The sequence below is a fragment of the Cataglyphis hispanica genome, chromosome 10 (genome assembly GCF_021464435.1).
Source record: "Cataglyphis hispanica isolate Lineage 1 chromosome 10, ULB_Chis1_1.0, whole genome shotgun sequence".
Lineage (NCBI taxonomy): Eukaryota > Metazoa > Arthropoda > Insecta > Hymenoptera > Formicidae > Cataglyphis > Cataglyphis hispanica.
The window spans coordinates 4,888,356-4,908,409 of record NC_065963.1 but is presented as its reverse complement, the minus strand read 5'-3'; the positions used below and the strand labels follow the sequence as shown (position 1 = coordinate 4,908,409).

At 37.3% G+C, this 20,054-nt stretch overlaps 2 protein-coding genes across 5 annotated transcripts in view; both read left to right on the top strand.

Annotated features, from left to right (window-relative positions):
* The window catches only part of LOC126852565 (cystinosin homolog), a 266,934-nt gene that overhangs the window by 42,453 nt on the left and 204,427 nt on the right, over positions 1-20,054 (top strand). The gene's annotated exons all lie outside the window — the stretch shown is intronic.
* The window catches only part of LOC126852525 (uncharacterized), a 229,668-nt gene that overhangs the window by 42,549 nt on the left and 167,065 nt on the right, over positions 1-20,054 (top strand). For 2 of the 4 annotated variants that reach the window (XM_050597410.1, XM_050597409.1), the window contains exon 2: positions 9,594-9,671. The exons of 1 other annotated variant lie outside the window; for it this stretch is intronic. The gene's annotated coding sequence lies outside the window, so the exon portion shown is untranslated. The remainder of the gene's footprint in view (positions 1-9,593; positions 9,672-20,054) is intronic. One more of the 4 variants, XM_050597411.1, reaches the window with a different exon arrangement.

Genomic DNA, 20,054 nt, shown 5'->3' with positions numbered 1-20,054 from the left:
AAAGAAAATGAAGGACGTGATTTATTAACACGCTCTCCAAAGTTACCGCTTAGGCGCTATAATGGCATCGCCGCAATTATTCTAAATCAGAGCTGCTCGGCAAAACATTCCAAGCTTACACGTTCAAAAATGCATATCGAAAAATAATTTGTGAAATTTAAAATTAAGACAAGATATTATATATACATATGTGTAGAAATTACGAGAATTCTATGAGAAATATTTTGCTATTTTTAACGCTTAAATTATATAAAATTTATTTGTCATTTTTTTATTGTACAAATTTTTTTTTTTTTTTAAATAAATATCTATAAAAATAAAATCATATTATGATAAATTTTAATATTGAGAATCGTAACATTGAAACTTGATAACGAAGGTGTTAAGCGCTCAGATTATATGTTCTTGGAAAGTTTAAGCGCGTAAGAACGCATTGAATGCGCACCAATTCGTGAATTCGCGCTTAGAATGGGGGCACGTGTCTCGTTATCGCGAATGCTGGTCTTCGGTATCCGTATTCGCCGATAACTTCGAGAAACGCGGACGTGACTTAAATCGCGAATCGCGATGATTTTGCAGTTTTGCGGATATAAAAGGGCGGCTTTCGCCCTTAGAGATTGAAGGCTCGCGCAATCTCTCTATCTAGCGATTGGCGCGACTGCGAAAGAGCGTGCGACAGTGCACGGTGCTCACACCTGTCGACCTCTCTGTGCCCTCCCCTTCCTCCTCGTTTAATAACTTAAGCCTATTAGCAGCGAGTGCCTTCGGTCTTGTCCCCGGGGACCGTCTCTCCCCCGCGTTTCTCTTTCTTTTTTTTATTAAGGGAGTGGAAACCACGGGAACACTACTTTTTTTTGGTCTGGTTGCGGGAAAAAATACTCGATTGTTCTCTTTCTCTCTCTCTCTCTCTCTCTCCTTCTCTTTTCTCTCCGTTTTTCCCAGCGCGCACGACGTTTATTAGCATCCGGAGTGCAAATTATTCGTCGACTATTATTACTGCTCCTTCCGCTTAGCCTCGATGTCACCAGGAATGTTTTCCGCGATTATACATATCCAGGTTATTATTATTATTTAGAAAGTGTTTGGTCTCTTCTTTTCCGGCAAGCGCGCAAATATTATTTCGCGTCTTGTCTCCAGCATATTTTGCCGCTATATTAGCTTTTTTTTTCTTTGATTAGAAAATGGCTGCTATATAATAATAATGTACTCTTGAGATAAATTTATTATTTTAAAAAAATTTTATTATATATTATATTGATATTTTAATTTAAACATTTATTATACATAAAATTAATTTTTTTTTGCACGAATTATAGTTATGATGTAAATTAGAAGTTGGTTAGGAAAGATTTGCCAGAAAACCATTTCACATTTTCCAGGATTGCCGCCATTTCTTTTTGCGCGCGAACATTATTCTTTCAGTAGTAACGTGTGGTCCGCGGGAAAAATAATCATTGTTCCTTTTTTTCCTCTTCTTTTCTACGAGTGTACTGCGTTGATTAGCATTTGCGTAGTAATTTACTTTTGTGCTTCCATTACATACGCTATTCGCGCTACACACGTCCATTTGCATTCTTTTTTCTCATGCCGTCTGTATGAATATTCGTCTTCGTTAGTTAAATCATTATCGTTTTATAACTCTATATTTCTGTCATATTTCCGATGCACCATATATGCGAGATGCAATTTTTTTAGTCGTAGTATGTAAAAAAAATCTATTGAAAGAAACGATATTTTCTATTTTTCTTAATATATATATATATATATATAGTTTTATATTTAAATATAATTATTTAAATAAATCTCTCTCTCTTTCTCTCTATCTCTATCTCTCTCTTTTACATGGCGGGGAGTAAATAAAAAAATTTTAATAGCCATGTCTTTTAGAATTTCATATGTGTAAAATGGGTGAAAGAAAAATCATTCAAGGAAAATATTTTTAGGAGAAAATATTTTTAGGAGAAAAACATAATCGTGATTAAATTTTGAAATCGTTTGCGATAGAAGATTAACGAATGCGCACTCGAAGAACTTTTGCAACAGCTACGAAATTTCCCTCCCCGCTTTTAAGCCCGTCGGGATTGGAGTGATGTCGCGGGACTCTTGCGTATGTGTGTTTGCGTATGCGTGTGTGATAAGGCGATTACTCTTTCTATTTTTTCTGCTAAATTTATGCCATCAGCACAGCGGAGCGTCGCCAGCAGCAACAATATTTTCGTTGTGCCACGGGCAGAAAAGCAATTATCGCGCACTTTCTTGGCACCCGGGCTACAAAGCGGATAAGGATCGGAGCTGATTTCCGGCGTGGGGAGGGTTTTACGGTCTGTCCCGCTAATTGAGGTAGGCGCTTTCCCTCGGATGTTAAACACGACGAGTAATGGCTTCTTACGCGAAGGCTACACAATCTTGGTAACGCGCTCTATTGACATTTGTGCTGTTTAAACGTCACGTGATTCTCTCCCAACAACGTCTCCTCTATTTTTTCTTCCGGCGATGTAACTACGGGCACATTAATTCTTATATAAATAAAGTAAAATCTGTCTTCTCATATCAAGCAGAAACGGAATACAGAAAAATACGAGTATATTAGCGCTATATGTATATTACTTTTATTCCTTTTTTTTTTTTCATCAAAGCATGCGCTATATTTGTTTGATTTTAAGTATAACGTGCAAAAGTGCAAACGCACAGATTTATTATTTTGAATCATTTAGCTTAAATTACATGATGCAATTTTTTTTAGATTCAATCGCCCTCTTTTTTTTACAAGCAATCCTTTTCTTTTTTTCAAATGTTGCTGCAATTTTATGAAAGTTTCAAATTACTATAATGACTAATTTCTACCATTTTAATTGTTTGAATAGAGATTTTAATTTTTCTAAAAATGTGTGCTCTCTTTCTCTCTCCCTCTTTCTCCGTTGAAAGATAATGCAGAGAAATGTGAGACACTCTGTAGACGGTTTTTGTAGCAATGGCAGGTGGAACGACTTGTTAAAAATGGACGCGAGTACGAAGCGCAAGTCACCGTTTCTAGTTAAAAATAAAGCATTGTCTTCTTTTCGCGAGATAACTACTCGAGAGAAATGTAATTCGTACATATATATATATATACATAACGCCAGCACGGCAGCATTGACAATGGAACGAGCCTGGATTATGTATATCTTGTAACAGAGGTGCATCCGCGACGGCATGAAATTTACGACGGGCATGCCGACGCCGACGGCGAGTGGATTTTATTTTTGCTCGCGCGCTTGTAACTAGGAATTTATTCCGGATTTCATTCGTTCTGGCCGACTGCGCTTCGGAAGCAGCGTCCGTGCGTATATATGCATGTATCGGCGCATGTGTATGCATCGGTGTATCTGTTCTTTGTATGCGTATATGTACAGGAGTACAATCGAATTATCAGCAACCATGGGGAAATCCTTTAATACCGGCACACGAATTTACCCTTCCCGATCGATTAATTCCCTATGAAATCACCGGCCGCCATCCTCGTCGCGGATTAGGTCTCGGTACATACGCGCGCGCGCGTGCGCACACACACGCACACGTATACGTGGCACACATTACCGTGTGCTTCGGGCCCAGTGTGTACACGCATATACGGACGCATGCGGAACCTCGATGCAAAATTAACGAAGAAGTCCGCGCCCGAAACCGAAGGGACGATGCATCCTGCATAATCTCATTTCGCTCGCGCCGCCGTATATCCACTCGCTCGCTCGTTTTAATGAAGTTATAACATTCAATGAGAAGTTATGTACGCGATCGCGGGAAATTTGTTTCGCGCGGTAACCGGTTCCGGCCGCTTCTCGCGGATATTTGATTATCCGCTTCCGCCTCGGCTATAGCGGGGGAATTCCCTGCGAAAGACTACACACACACACACGCACACACATACACACACAAATATATATATATATATATATATATATATATATATATATATATATTCAACGCTTGTCTCAGACGTCGAATACTCTACTCTGAACCGCAACCACTCGAGTTATCTAACAAGAATAGCGGTTATTTTAGCGTAGGGGAATCGATAGTGTTCCAATTACGCGATTGAAAATTGATAGAACTTGGCAAAGTTGGGCTCCAACAGAATAAAATATATATTCAATGAAATTGCTTGAATTAAACTAAATCTAACAATCGCAAGATATATACAGTTAAATAGAAAAGAAAAAGAGATAAACTATAGACGTATATTTATTTCCTCGAGCGTGCCTCTTGATTTAGATTGTTTTAAAAGAATATCCCGTACAATCACGTTTCAATTCAAACAACATTAACTCGTTTCTCTTAAAGAAGTTTTCGTGACTTTACGAAGATTTTAGACGACGACTCGGTGAATAAAATTGGCGATTTTTACCTATTACTGTTATAGAATCTTCGACGAGAAAAGTTGGGAAATAAATCCGAGAAAATTGCAATGCTTAGGATATAACGCGAATAATTAAAAGAATCTACTGGCCTCGTGCAGTCATAAAAGAGAAACATTATCGCGTCTATTCGGCAGAAATCAGTTCGGGAAAATCGAAGAGACGACCGCGGGAAATGGGATCATTATGCGGCGCAGTATACGAATTTTATGCACCGTAATTGCATATTGCGCATATAAAGGTATGCCTGTTATATGGTGATTTTATGCGTGAAAATAAGCTGAATAGAGGGAGAATGAGAGCGAGAGACCGCTGTTGTAGAAGACGTTTTAACCAAGATAAATTCGTGCGATTAAGGGTAAAAATATGCGATAGTGGTTGGCGATAGGATGAAGTAGGGGCAAAAAGACTAGGGAAATCGAAGAAGGGAAAGATCGACGGTAGAACTGCCGAGTACAAGAGGGACATCGATGTTCAGGTGGGGTCGGGACGGGCCGAGACCTGAAAAGCGGGGTACATGCGAGATGAAGAGACAGAGAGAAAGACGGTGCAACGAAACCCGAGGAGGCGAAGAGGAAGAAGCGAGGCGACGAGTAAATAAAATATTCAGGAAGCTCGAAGCCCCGGGCGTTTGGTCGTGGATGCCGAGGGGGGTGTCTGCTCTCCAAGTGCTGGTCGGGAACTGTCGGAGAGGGAAACGCAGGGAGCTGGGAGCTGGTCGGACGTAGTAGACTCGGTGAGGCTGAAAGTTCGGCGGGATAAACGGTTTGGTCCAGACGTAGCGGAGGAACCGCTTGCCGCGACCGCGTATATAGGAGGATGGAATCGGCGTGGTCCCGGGTTTGGTTTTATCCCGTGGGAGATTCTCAATGTTGCCCGAGACAGTGAAGAGAGAGAAAGAGAGAGAGGGAGGGAGGGAGGGAGGGAGGGGGGAAGTGTTCATGTGCATTCTCTATGCTCGGCGTTCGAGCATCGGATGGTTGCACCTGCGGTTCGAGACCGTCTTGCTTTTACTCTCCTTGCTTGCCTGGACCATTCGATGTCTCGCGGGACGGAACTTCTCGCTTTCGTATTCTCACGATTCCTATAATGGAAATTAACTACAATAAACGTATACGCGTTTATAGCAGTTTATGCGGAATAGCAGAGCAAGTTTCTCCCTGCGATAAATGCTTGTAAATCTTATATTTTATATATATATATATATATATATATATATAACATTTTATAAACAAATTGTTTTTAATTTCTTAAAAAATTTTGTATCATTTTTAATTTTATTGTTAATATACCAAACCATTTTTTGAACTAAACAAAAATTTTATAATATATATATATATATATATATATATATATATATATATATATATAAAATCTTATTATTATAAATATAAAAATTAGACTTTTATAATATTTCTAATCAAGAATATGCTATCTAACTTTATTTTTGATGCACAAAGAAACAAAATTAATAAACCAACACAGGAATGCGTATTCTTTGAAGATTGATTGGATTTAGGAAAAATATTACAATCGTGAATTTTTTATTTTTATTTATTTTAATATGTTATATATATATATATTATATAGAAGAAGAGAGAAATAAAAAAAGAGATGAATTAATAAATATTAATTTAAACTAGCACGAAATATTTTTCTTTTTATTAATGATTTTAATAATCGATTAATTTTGTCAAAAAATAAAAATTGTTAAAAAGATATTAAATTCATTAAGTTCGACGTCAGCGACGTATCGGCTAATTTCATGAGCTCGAGTTCGCATTTGCGGCAGGATTTCTTGACTTTCACGCGAAGCTGCCGGCTTAAAGCACCTCGGCATGCCACCCAGCCGTCTTCGATCCTCAGCATCTCCTTTCGACTTCGCCCCCCTACATAAACACTAAGAGAGAATCGCGGGGTAGAACGTCGGAATGACGATCTTTCAAGGGAAACAAGGTACTTTGGCGCCGTGGATCGAAAGCTGCCGACGTAAGATCAACAGAACTTAATGAAACATTAATCGAAAACGCAAAGATTAGACGCCCGGAAATCTTCTTGCAAGTGTCAGAATTATTCTTGTAGCGATATGTTGAAATCTCTGGATTTAACGTGTCAATAAACATGACAAAAATTAGTCGGGATTCGTTGAATTTAATGATCAATCGAATTAAAAATCATCAGTTACATATATCAATGGATACGGGATATCTTTCACTAATTTTTCAATTTTGATTAACATATCAATAAAATAAGAAATAATAAAAGATTTTTCTTGTAGAAAAGATCAACTCTTTTATAACTCAGCTAAGACGATAAATTTCGATATATACAATGATGTATAAATTTTTATCGTAAGATATAAATCTGAATCACACGCTGTATCTCTGTTTTCGCCCGTAAAATATGCAACTATTTCGTGAAGTCGCCTTTGGACCAGATCCGAGTAAATATTGTATCGGATTGGCATTGTGGGAAGAGTATGGCGGTCTCTCACGGGCAACTTTGTTCGACGTTCGAGTTTCCGGCTTGAGCCATGACTCTTGGTGCGACCGCACGATCTCGTCTGCGGTCACGAGTGGGAACTAAATTAATGGATTGGAGCGCGATACATTTTCTTGTAAAGGACAGGAAAGGGTGGACTATTGATCTTAAGAAAATACGTTCGATTCGGGAATTTCTAAATTGCATATTTGCCATCCGGATATTTTTACCGATTATTCTTTGCATCTATAGGTTTACCTTAACCGACTCTAATTAAGTGATTTTATTTTTCTTTTCTGTTTCTTTTTTCTAGTCACAATTATGATTAACACTCTTCCATTGAATTTGTTTAAAATTCTAAAAATTTATATTAATACAATCACCATAAACAATAAAACACGATATACAATAATTATACATAATATTTATATTACTGTATTATTACTGTATACATTGTATACGTTGTAATATTAAATTAAAATGTTACATTAAAGCCAAGAATGTGCGCGGAATTATTTTTAACGCGTTCGCTGGAAATTTTCTCATTTTTCGTGAGAAGATCGAAATAGTTTCGTAACATCGCGTAAAAATTGCACATACAAGACGGGGTGACGCACATTTTCACATGCGTGAGAAGTGAGCATTCTCGCCAGACTTAAAAAGGGCGTTGTCGACCGTGGAATAATTCGACGATCTCGAAACGGCGCACGATAATCCGCCGTGTCATGCGGCGCAGGGCAGGATAGAAAGGTGAAAGTACCGGGGTGGGACGACGCGAATCGGCGCAAAGGGTTGAGGCGGAGCGAGCACAGCGTTATATACAGCGAGGATTATAATAAGCCGAGCGGCGCGCGCCGAAATTTATTTCCTTCTCCATTAATAACGGCACTGCGGACGCCCGAAAGGGCCAACGGTAACCGGCACCCTTTCGCCACGCCACGCTCATTATAACTATCCCAAAGGGTGGCTGGTCCCCCTGTTCTCAGACTTTGCTCGTTTACTATTAAGATTTCAAACATTATTTTGAGCACTATTTTATTTCGATTTTGCACACATAAATAATTAAATAAAAAGTAGAAATAAATAATTTTGCATGGCTTTTGTATTTTTTGTTTTGGTCTTTGAAAAACAATGCAGTGACAATAAAGATTCTTATTAGTTTATTATTAGTTAATAATCTGATTATATCATTCAATCATATATATATATATATCTCGAGAAATTAATTTAAAAAATATATATATATATATATATATATGAAAAGATTGTATAATTTTGGGGAAAATCCTTATATATTTTATGTATAAATGATCTTTCAAAAGGGTATGTGAATCGAGAGGCTTCTGCGGCCATCATTCGTCATCAATCTACCGACAGTGTCGTTATCTCGCTCGTTAATAATCCGGTTCGACGATCGATTTTGAGTGTGTGCTCTCCAAGAGCGGTCTTGTTAGGCAATCGTTTCCGCAATCGGCGTATCGCGGTCAACGCCGCTCTCGTTAGAAGCGCTTTTGCGCTTCTCGAGTAACGTTCTATCGTCTAATTAGTCTAGCCATTCGATCGCGAAGGGCCTATACTCGCATTTCGCGATCGATGCCACGAGATACTCGTCCCGAGATAATTCACTTTCCGACGATAGAGTCGCGCGGAGAGCATTCGTTGTTCGCGCAAGCGATTTCGCGTTACACAGGCTCTTATCAATGCGGCGCGACTACTGCGTATTATGTTTTCAAGAGGGTCGGAGGGGAGGGAGGGCGGCGCATTAGACGGGCAGGACAATAGAGCGAACGCCGGGGCCCGGGAGTCGAGTTGTTGAACTGTAATGTCGATCGTGTACGAGAGGTGTTGATTGCGATTACTCTCGCGGGTAATTACGCAGCATAAGCACGCTTCTCGCAAAGTGCAAATGTACCTTTATCGTTGCTCTGTTACGGTTAATCTGTACGTCGCGTGTCTTCGACGAGTGATAATAATGTCGGCGAGTAACTTAAGTTTCTAATCAATAATAGTGTCTTGCTTCATTTCGGAGTATACAGATATATATTAGTGGACTTATTTATCCGCTGATTAGGTATTTCGATTATTATATTTAAATTCTTTCATGCCGTTTATATCGTATGTCGAATCCTCGAGAAAGCGACAATTCCAACGTTATCCGCATTCCGTGCAATAGAATACGCATTGCATTATTATTATTATTCACGTGAATAAAAAAAAAGATAAATTTAAGCATCGAATATGCGATAAATTAACTAAACGTATAATAATTGTTTTAGACGATTAATAAAAAATGGAGAACATGGACGTATCTTAAGATCACATTGGAGTGACTCGCTCAGCAAGCGAGTAACTTAGTCAATTCCGGTTATATTATCATTTTTAAGTACTCAATGAGACTAGTTCATTCGGATGCTTACGCCTTGTTAGCACCGAATGGGGAACAGCATTATGAAGCAGAGCGTCTCAGTGGAATAAAGTGTTTGCAGTCATTCAAAATGCATTCATTCGATTTTAATGCTTAAGTAGTCGAATGGACAAAACTATGCGCGTTATATTGAAATATAAAAGAGCTGAATGTTGATGAGAATTAAATGAGCAGAAATTAAAGATGAAAATAAGCTTTACTTTGAAATCGAACTAATTTCTTGACACATTTATGTAGAAATTTATATTTATATTTACAAAACATTAAATGGAATGTCATGTTTTCTGTTTTAGTGTAGTAAAACCGGCCGTGGAAGAAAGTTACGTCCAATCGATCGAATACAGGGTGCAAATTGGTGCGTTGGGAAACAGGTATTTATAATAATGGAGTGTAATAGTAAACGTGCAATTTGCATGCTACACGTTATGAGCAGCGAGAGAATGCGGGGCATAATGTATAAACTTTAATTACGTCGCTTCAACTCGAAATTAGAATTGTACTTAAGTTTTAATTGGATCGATTGTCATTGTTACAGTAAGGCAAACTTGTGCATCATGATTGGCTTTTCAATTTTAGAGTACTCGAATTGCGTTTATGTTTCACTGAGGCCATTATGCAGTTAGCAGAAGAGAGTTATTCATAATAAACGTAATAAAGTTATGCAAAATGCACCCCGGCTCGTCTTAAAACACATCTGGTGATATTGTTACGTCGATGAAATCGATATATAAAAATCATACGTCGACGTCGTCGCAAACTGCGACGTAGCATCATCTCGTTTTCGAGGATATTGTTCGCTACATTTTTCACGCGCGCTCACATCGAAGACTATATTCTGCGGTTTGCGCCCGAGAGGAACGCGCGCGGCGTTCTCAGAAACCTGTTTCAGTTTCCGATCTGAGAGAATAGAAGTCTATTTTAAGTCGTACTCTGTTTCCATTTGCGCGGGAATAAAAAAACGCCAAGTAGAACGCGTTTACACTTCTATCTAGCAATAGATGGAATATGCGTAAAACCAGAAATAACTATATTCACATATCTTTGAACAATTTTTCTTTATTTTTTTTTTTTTCTTTTTGCACATTTTCGCGTGTATCCACACACGCGAAAGATGCAGATTCCATTCTCGAATACGTATCGATTTTCCGTTTGCGCGCGAAAAAGGAATGCAGAATATGCAGAAACGCATTCTGACTCTCGATCTAGATGCACCAATAAAACTATACGAATAGTAGCGCTACTTTCTCATTTTCAATCAAATGGAGCCATTATTTGTTCGCATATATGATATTATGCACGCTCATCAAGAATTAAGATTCTTGAAGTCACAATAATTTCTCGTTTTTGGAAAAAAAAAAAAAAAGGCGTAATTCGAGAAAATTTACTATCGATTGCCAGACGTTATTGTTTGTCGAAATAAGAATAAAACTTTTGAGCAGCGCGATCGGGGAAAAGTTGCCGCTGTAGTAAAACACGTCAAATCGTCTTACTCTTATATTTCACATGATGGTATTTCCGTTCGCCGACCGTCACGGACCGACAGATGCATACTTGCCGCAGATATTGTCTCGCATCTGAGGCAGCTGGCCGGGAATATTGAAATATTAATAGATGAGAGAGGCGCGGAAGCAACGAGAGCTGCCGAAATTTAGTTACGGCGACTCGCCGCGGGCCAGTCCGAAAAATTTCGGACAGCGACGATTATAACGACCGTTTTCGCATTACGGACCGGTAATCGGATTTTTTACACAGACGCACACTTGTTGCGAGAATAGACTATACGATTGAAAGGGGCGAGATGCAAATCGGGTCCGTCGCTCGCGGCAGCGGCGGCGGCGGCACGATTAGCGACGCGCGATATCGATCGAACGCGAGCGCTTTCAATTATTAAACATGCGTTTAGCACGTCCGTTTCTGAGTGGTCCGTGTGTTTTATTGCGAGAAAACTTTTGGAGTGGTTCGTTTCAGGGAATATTTTCGAGAGGAAACAGAATGAGTTTTGCATTTACATGAAATGAAGCGCGTTCAGAGTTAGAAGACGTAAAAGGATAGTAATTTGTAAGCTTCGTCTATAATATAATAGCGTGAAAAGGATCTTTCAAAATTTTCTACTCGAAAATTTTATGGTTTTGCTCTAAATTCTATAATTAATGGTTGATAATTAATAGTAGCTGATGACATATTCAAAAAAATAGGTAACTGCGATGAAAGTAACATTTTTTGTCGCATTCTAATATTAAGGATTATCGCGAATATCATGACAGGCTGCTGTTCGGACATCGTGCACGCTTGCTGATCGCAAACCTGAACAATGCGCAGATGGTCCGATTTCGTCAATGGATAATCTTGTTGATTTCACAAGATACAGAGTAATCGCACCGTGCGGTCGGGAGGAGGATTCTATTAGATTCGGCTCTATATCCTTTGTTATTCCCGACTTGCGTGCGTATTCTCTTCACAAAGAACCAACTGTTACTGTTTTTTGAGGGTTCTCTAAAAAATTCTAAACTCATTTTGTCAACGATAACAATTTTATTGACGACCTTTACTTCTTTGATCATAACGCAGAGAAAAATAATTAAATTAATCTCCATAATATTTTCTAATGAACTACAATAATGCCTGAAGATTCATATAAAGAAGAAAAAGAAGAAAAGAATATTAATGTGGTATATGATCGCATACATATAAGTTATACGTAGGATGTTTTTTTTTTTATAATAACACGACTGTGTTAAAGTAATCGATCGTACTCCGCAATTTCTCGCAACAATCGCGACGTAGCGGTCGCCTAAGCTTTGCAACGACGGCGTCTTCCGCAAACGCGTGAACGCTCCCCCCTCGTTTCCCTCGATGCATCCCCTCTTCGGAGATCTCGATGGAGAATCCTCTCTCTCCTGCCCTCGACTCGTGGCGAAATTCGCTCGGCATTCGGCGTCAGCGTCTTGAATGGTGACAAACGGCATGCACCGCGAAACACACAATCGCGTCGTAGTGGCTGCGACTGCAGGTACGATCGGATGGATGGCTGAGGGGTCCGGGCGGGAGGGTAGGAGGGAGAGGGTGCGGAGGCTGACTGCAGCGCGCGAGCAATGCGGCTGTGCCTTCCCCCTCCCCCCCTTCCCCCCCTCCCGATCGCGACGTACAGTTGACAGAAGCGCTTACGGAGGCGAGAGAGATCGTAGTGGAGTACGTTCGCCTCTCCATCTTCATCTCTCCTCTCCTCTCCTCTCCTCTCCTCTCCTCTCCTCTCCTCTCCTCGAGTTCGCATCCGTTTCCACGCTCGTGCGTGCGTGCGTGCGTGCTTGCGCGCATTCAAGCATACGATGCTACACGGGGTGGCGCGCGTACACACGGGTCGATTGCGTGCGAACGCCCCCGTAGGCGTAAATTGAGGGAGTAAACATATGTGCGAGATAGAGAGAGAGAGAGAGAGAGAGAGGTGCGTCAGATTCATATAAGAAAATTACATTGAGATAATTAAATGAGGTACAAAATGAAATGCGGGGACTTATTACCGATCTCGTAATTTTTGTCTCTTTCGTGGTTCGAGATATTTATATTTATGTTTTTCATATTTTTTTTTTTATTTTTTTCATAAACATATGGACTGATCCATTTCATGTTGCAGCTGCACGAATAAGAAATAGAAATATATGAAAAATGAAACGGTTGAAAAAGAGCACGGTGCGATGAGAAAGTAAGAAATAATGTACGAGATGGGGATTACGAGAGAGGGATCATACAAGCGTAATGCGAAAGACGATCGTATTTCTTCTGTGACATCGTTTTATGCGCATATGCATACAAGAAGGTAGATTTACGATAGTTGCGCGCTGATGCAAAGTCAGGAATTACAGTTTAATCGGAAATGTATTCTCGTGCCGATTGGCACGAAATACGTTTATCTAGCATATAGGCATTGCAATCTCGCGTTGTAATGTTTTATTAATTAAAACTTTCGGCGGGGTAAATTGTGAAATACTTAAGCGCAAGCAGTAATAAAAGGTTGCGGTTGATGCTAATGAAACACACAGTGGAACGAACATTCGTAATAAGCGATGGCCGCCGAAAACGGAGCGTAACGGGCGCATCGTACTCATTATTTTGCGACGGTATATATATCGCGAGATGTATTTTACAGTCGGAAGATATTAAACATTCTGGTCTTTTGCCATTGTATAGGACGCGTAGCCTGTAATTTTTCTAACGAGCTACACCAAGAACACGAATTTCCAGACTTTATTTTCGAGGATGTGCCAGAACCGCATTTCACGCGTAATTAAATCTTTTAGAATTCTGACACTCAAGAATGATGCCTTCCAAACTTTTATTAAAATATTTTTATACCATGAAATATATCAGTATAAATATCTATTATATTATATAATTGTACATAAAGCAATAATCAATAATTTTATTGATAAAAGTCAATGGTATTTTAAAGATGAATAACTTTTTTTTTAATTTAGAAAAAAAAACAAATATATGATAATTTAATGTAATTTTATTTCCATTGAAATGTAAAACATAATTGAAAAATAACGATATAAAGTCAAATTTCTAGAATTCATGTATTTAAAAATAAAACATTTTGTTATAGATTTTGCCATATAAAATATAGAAAGATATGCAATATAGAAAGGTTATTAAGTTTTGGAAGAAACAATATACCAAATTGCGCATAATGAAAATAAAAATATTCCGAAATTTGCTTGATTTTTAAATGCATCATTGATTTTTGCCCAAATCCGAAACGGTACAGCTTTCCTCTCCTATCATCGGCATACTCGACCTCAAATAGCGATATAAAATCCAAAGCCGAATCGACTAAAACTAGATCGGACTGAATCCGAAAGTCAACACAGAACTTTCCGTCCTCTTTCCGATTCGCGTCTCCGTTTCCTCTTTGCCCTCTTTGCTTGCGTTTGCAAGTTGAAATGGTGATCAGTCCGCGGGTGTCTTTACACGCACACGCATATCCTTGGGGAGGGAAGGGAAGATTGCGCGTGCCTGTGAGAGCATATGGTTTGCGTGTACGTATGTGGAAAGCCCGCAGAACGGAGCACGCGGAGCCCCGAAGCGTAGTCTCGATTCGACTCGAGCGGCTGAATCGATCCACCAGCCTTCTCCTGTACACTCTCTGCGCCCTTTCCCTCCCTCCCTCCCTCTTCCCCAGAACCAGAGCGCCGAACGAACGAACACCTACCGTACCCTCCGCGCGACCCCTTCGAACGCCCACTCTCTTTCTCTCTGTCTCGTTCTCTTTCTCTCGGGCTTTTCTCCCCGCGTTTTCCTCGTCCACCCTTCTCTCCATCTCACTCGCGACGCCGAACCATCGACCAACCTAGTCACGCGAACGCTCGTTTCAAAAATGCTCGGCTCTCGGCAACGTACGCGCGAACTTCTTCGGTATTTCTCCTCCCTCGGCATCGTTTCCCTTTCGCACTTGTCCCTTCTTTCTTTCCCCCTCCCTCTCCCCCTTCCCGCGTCCGAAACTCGTTCGAAGAATTTTCGCGATTGGCTAGTTCTCATGCTTAAGTGTTTCCTCGTATTCACCTTTATTAGTCTTGTCTGAAGCCCGAATGGCTGAATACTAGAAAGATTCTTTTCGCGCGACAAACATATACGAATGTTCGTTTTTTATAAACATTCAAGACTAGATAACAAAAGTTTGATGCATGATATATGCTTGGGACGGCATGTTTTTTGAGAATACGTTTTCTATCAAAGCTTAATCTTCTGGCCGTTAAAAAATCATTACTTTGTTTCTTTAGAATGACTATCAATATATTTAGATTTTGAGGATATTCGCAGTGGTTTTTATAGCAAATGTATTTGGAAACGTTTTAGAAAAATTTTCGCTGCTTCTGGAAAGAAATAGAATAGCCTACCTCTATTCGCTTTCTGAAATAAAATAGTCCCATTCTTGATCTGTCTGAGAAAATACATACCGATGCCGAAAGCATATTTGGTTTTTATATACGAAATGGAAATATTTGCGAAGAAAAATCTTTCATTGAATGTTACTTTTATAAAAAACCTTGCTTGCGAAAAACTGTTGGTGCGCCTTAAACACGTGGCTTTTTTGTGTGTACTCAAATAATGTTAATATGATTCAGTTAATTGGCATTATATCGATATTATAATACAAAACACTTGTATAGTGTTGAACGAGACATACCTTCCTACAAATGCACTTGTGATTTCATTTATGTGGTTTGTTTGAGATGCATTAGCCTCATGAATGTAATTAGTTACGTCGCTTATTGCAATTATACAAACAAGAACGATCATACTAATTATTGCATAATATAGAACATATTATCATGAAACAAATTTCTTGTTAAATCCTTGATAATTGCTATTTATTATACAGAAAATATATGCAATTAATTGTAAAGTATTGCTCAGGCATTTTAACATATACGTAAGATGTATAAAAAGGACGATACATTTATACGAAAGACGAAACATAATAAAAATAATATATTGAAATTTTATTCTTAATATTTTAATCATAATCTTTTTTATTTAAAAAATGATTTGGTATTATCAAGAAAAATCTGTGTAAGAGCAATTTAATAACAAATCACATATTTAATATTGTAGAAAATATACTCGCAAAAAAATTAAACATAGAAATAAATAACTTATAACGTAATACAACTTTTGAACCTAACAAAAATTTCTATAATTATTTTTAAAAACACGATAAAACAATAAAATCCGTATTTAAAATATGATCGGTTTAATTAGATGAAACCACTTTCCCACCAATGTTGGCGGTGATTTGCGTCGCAATCTGTCTACGTGCGTGTATCGAATTGCGTGTGCATTTGCAAATTGTATACATATCCCCGTGTGTGTATGCACAAACGGTAACTATGTGGCACCGGTAGCTCACAGGCAGGATATTAGTTAACATATTAGTGAAACACACATTACGTACAATATTACGTATAATATATATATTACATATTACATATTATGTGCAATACATATATACATTACATGTATAGAATATCAATTGAATATATATATATAGATTTATTCAAGATTTATGCAGTAATTTCTATTATTAACGGATTCTGAATCATACAATTTCAAGCATAATTTTTTTCTGTATTGATCTCAAAAGTATACATTTAGTTATACTGTGCATTATTCAGCATCATTCAATGTTTTTTGTATTTTAAAATAATTGCTTTATAATTGTAAATAAAATACAATTATTTTTGTTGCAAGATTATTTATAGTGTCATGTTTATTTTTTCTTTTTTTTTTTCTTTTGATGGCATATAAATTTCTCTGCAATTCTATTTTTCAAATAGAGTTTTTTTTTTTTTAGCGAGGACAGATATTTTGAAATAGAGAAATAGAAAAAACATACAATAAATCGTCAATTATTATTAATATATTGCAATTTTGATATATACATATATACATTAACTAATAAAAAGAGAAATCAAGTATCGGTATAGAAATTATTTTTAACGATTTTTATTGGATTGCCGTGGTAAGGGTTATGACATCACACGATAACGCCACACACGCATTCATCGATTCAATTACGCGCGTATGTCATGGAGGCACCTCCCCTCGATGTTGTCCCTCTCTACACCAGTGATTTGTGTTCCCCGCCAGTCTACGTGCGTGTCTCGGGCCGCGTATGCATTTGCAAATTGTATACACACCTCCGTGTATACGTACACATGATAACCTGATATTTGTATTTGAGCATACGTAGACACATGTAAACGCGTACGCGTGCGCTTTACGTTTCCCTCTAGCTGACCCCGCGTTGATGTAGACGTGTGTGCTGCTAATGATATATATGTATATATAATATATGGTTAATGGAGAAATTCAGCCTGCGACCAAGATCGTGATATAGTCTCATGTTTCTCTTGTCTCACCGCTCGTAATCGTGGCCGGTCGCCTTCTCTATTTAGAGACTATTTGATGTGGATCGCGCGCCAACACAAGCGTCGGTCGCCTGGAGTTCGTGTCCTCTAGCCGACGACCAGGGCCAATTTGAAACTTTGTCGGCTGCACATCAGTCGGAGAGGAAGGCGAATCTTGGAGACATCCGGATCGTACGGGTTTGTCTTACGAATCGCGCTTGACTCGAGCTCGAGTTTTGTAACGTTTTGCAGTCGATCGTTGTGAAATATCAAGATTAGAACGAGAGTAAAGGCGAACTTTCGAGATTTGCATTTGATGATGGGAGATGGGGAGAGATTTTCGTCGTGTCTTTTTTTTTATAATGCTGTAGATTGCTGAAAACGTTATGACAAATATTTTTGATGGATGAAAAATGTTAAGACATTAGAAGAATTTTTTTAAATATGTGGAACTTATCAATCTTATCAGGTTTATTAATTTATTAATTTACGATATGTAAGACTTTGTATCTATGATTAAATTGATTTTAATGGAAATGAATAAAAATATAAATAAACGTAATAGACAAGTGTTTATATGATCAAACTGGCAATTTATTGTTTGATTGTTCTATCACAACGTTTCGACCATATGGTTTTGTTCCTTATCAAGTGAAACTAAAATAACAATACTATAAATAATGATAGTCACGTTACAAATGAAATAAATAGAATTATGTACCTACATTATAATTAAAAAGTAGAAAGAGAAAAATCGAAATGTCAAACTGACATTGTGTCAACCAGCTATGTTTGGAATACTGAGAACGACTAAACGACCTTTATTAATTTATCATATATGTTGTTTAAATTCTCTGTATCTTTTTGGGAGTTAATAGTGTTGTCAAATTTTTTAATAAAAAATCGTAATAAGCAAACACAAATTAGAATTTGATCATGACTTTGATTGGTCAGCGCCTGATATTCTGCATAACGAAAAACATGTAAGAAAGAGAGAAATAGCTGAAATGTTTTTTATTAAAAAATTTGACAACACTATTAACTCCCAAAAAGATACAGAGAATTTAAACAACATATATGATAAATTAATAAAGGTCGTTTAGTCGTTCTCAGTATTCCAAACATAGCTGGTTGACACAATGTCAGTTTGACATTTCGATTTTTCTCTTTCTACTTTTTAATTATAACGTAGGCACATAATTCTATTTATTTCATTTGTAACTATCATTATTTATAGTATTGTTATTTTAATTTCACTTGATAAGGACCAAAACCATATGGTCGAAACATTGTGATAGAACAATCAAACAATAAATTGGTCGTGTAAACACTTGTCTATTAATTTATCTACTGGCGACATTTTAAAATTAAACACAATAATAAATAAACGTGTACAAAAATATGTACAGATATATCGATGTGTTAGATTCAATATATTTGAAGTCTTTAAAATACGGGCTCGGCGAAAGAGTTTTCATATTCGCATAAAGAGTGATGAAAAACGAAAACGAGGATATATGCACCGACAGGTCGATTCTCGTATCTTTGCTTTCCCAGAATGTCCATTTTAATCTGTTCAATTCCGTGATTTGTGACTTCTCTAATCCTCCCTACTCACAGGAGTAACGTTATCCTTCTGATATAAATAAACTACGGATTTCCATGTCAATTTCGTATAACGTCGCGAGCGCGCCTGAATACCAGATATTGTCGCTTTAATGTTAACTTTTCGTAAATTCAATTTGCGGTTCGTCATTTATATTTTCGTTGGAGTAATAAATGTCCGAATGAAATATGATTAAATATATTGACGCGAATTTACTAATATCGTAATTGATTCGAATGGTAAATTTTCGTGAGAAAAAATAAAACCACATAACTTGCAAATAGTAACAAAAGATTGCTATATATCTGCACACAACTATTATATTGTTTTTTTTTACATCTTAATGGCACAATTAAAATAGATATTTTCTCGTTTTACGTTACTACACTAACAAATAATTTATCGTATATTTGTTGCTTATAAGTATATTACGCTTGTTTAAGAAAAAGTTTCAAGGAAAATCTTTTAAACTTAAAAAGAGATTTTTAAACGTATGAAAGAAAAAAATTAATTCTTGAACTTTGACGCAAACTTTACTCTGCATAAGTCTAGTGTATATATTTGCAATATAAAAGTAAACTTAGAAAGAACTTCTACGAAATGTTACTAATTTAATCTAATGTAAGAAAATTAATACGTTGTGGAATGAAGGCTTTCAAAAACATCACAAGATTTTACGAAAAAAACTGCAGCTGTAAAACTGTCAACTTTATAACAGCTGTACTTGCTAAACTCTTATGAACTCTTTAGATATATTTCTCCAGATTTGATCACGTACCGTTGTAAAAAAAGTATTTTATATCCACCGTTGTTTGCAGACCTCTTGTAAAGAATGGTGGATATATACACTTATTTTTATTAACGCACACGGAGCATTTTGCTTTATGGATTGCAAACTTTTGCGACAAGGAATAGAAAGAACTATGTATAAAAGTACGTCACAAATTAACGAATTACTATTAGAATCGTTTGAGTACTTTAAATTCGAAAAAATATTATTTTCTCGACGAGATCGTTACGTATCATAAATAGCGTCTAAATACATTACTAACTTTTAATATTTAATATTAATTATCTGTGTAGCTAAAATCCCATAAATTAGAGATAAGAATATGATATATTATCCGACGAATGACGTAACATTATTTTACCAATGAAGCTTCTGAAATGTCTCTTTTCTATTTATGACGGATACCTGGTTCTCGTATATTTGTTCATGCCATTATTCATCAATATCGGCC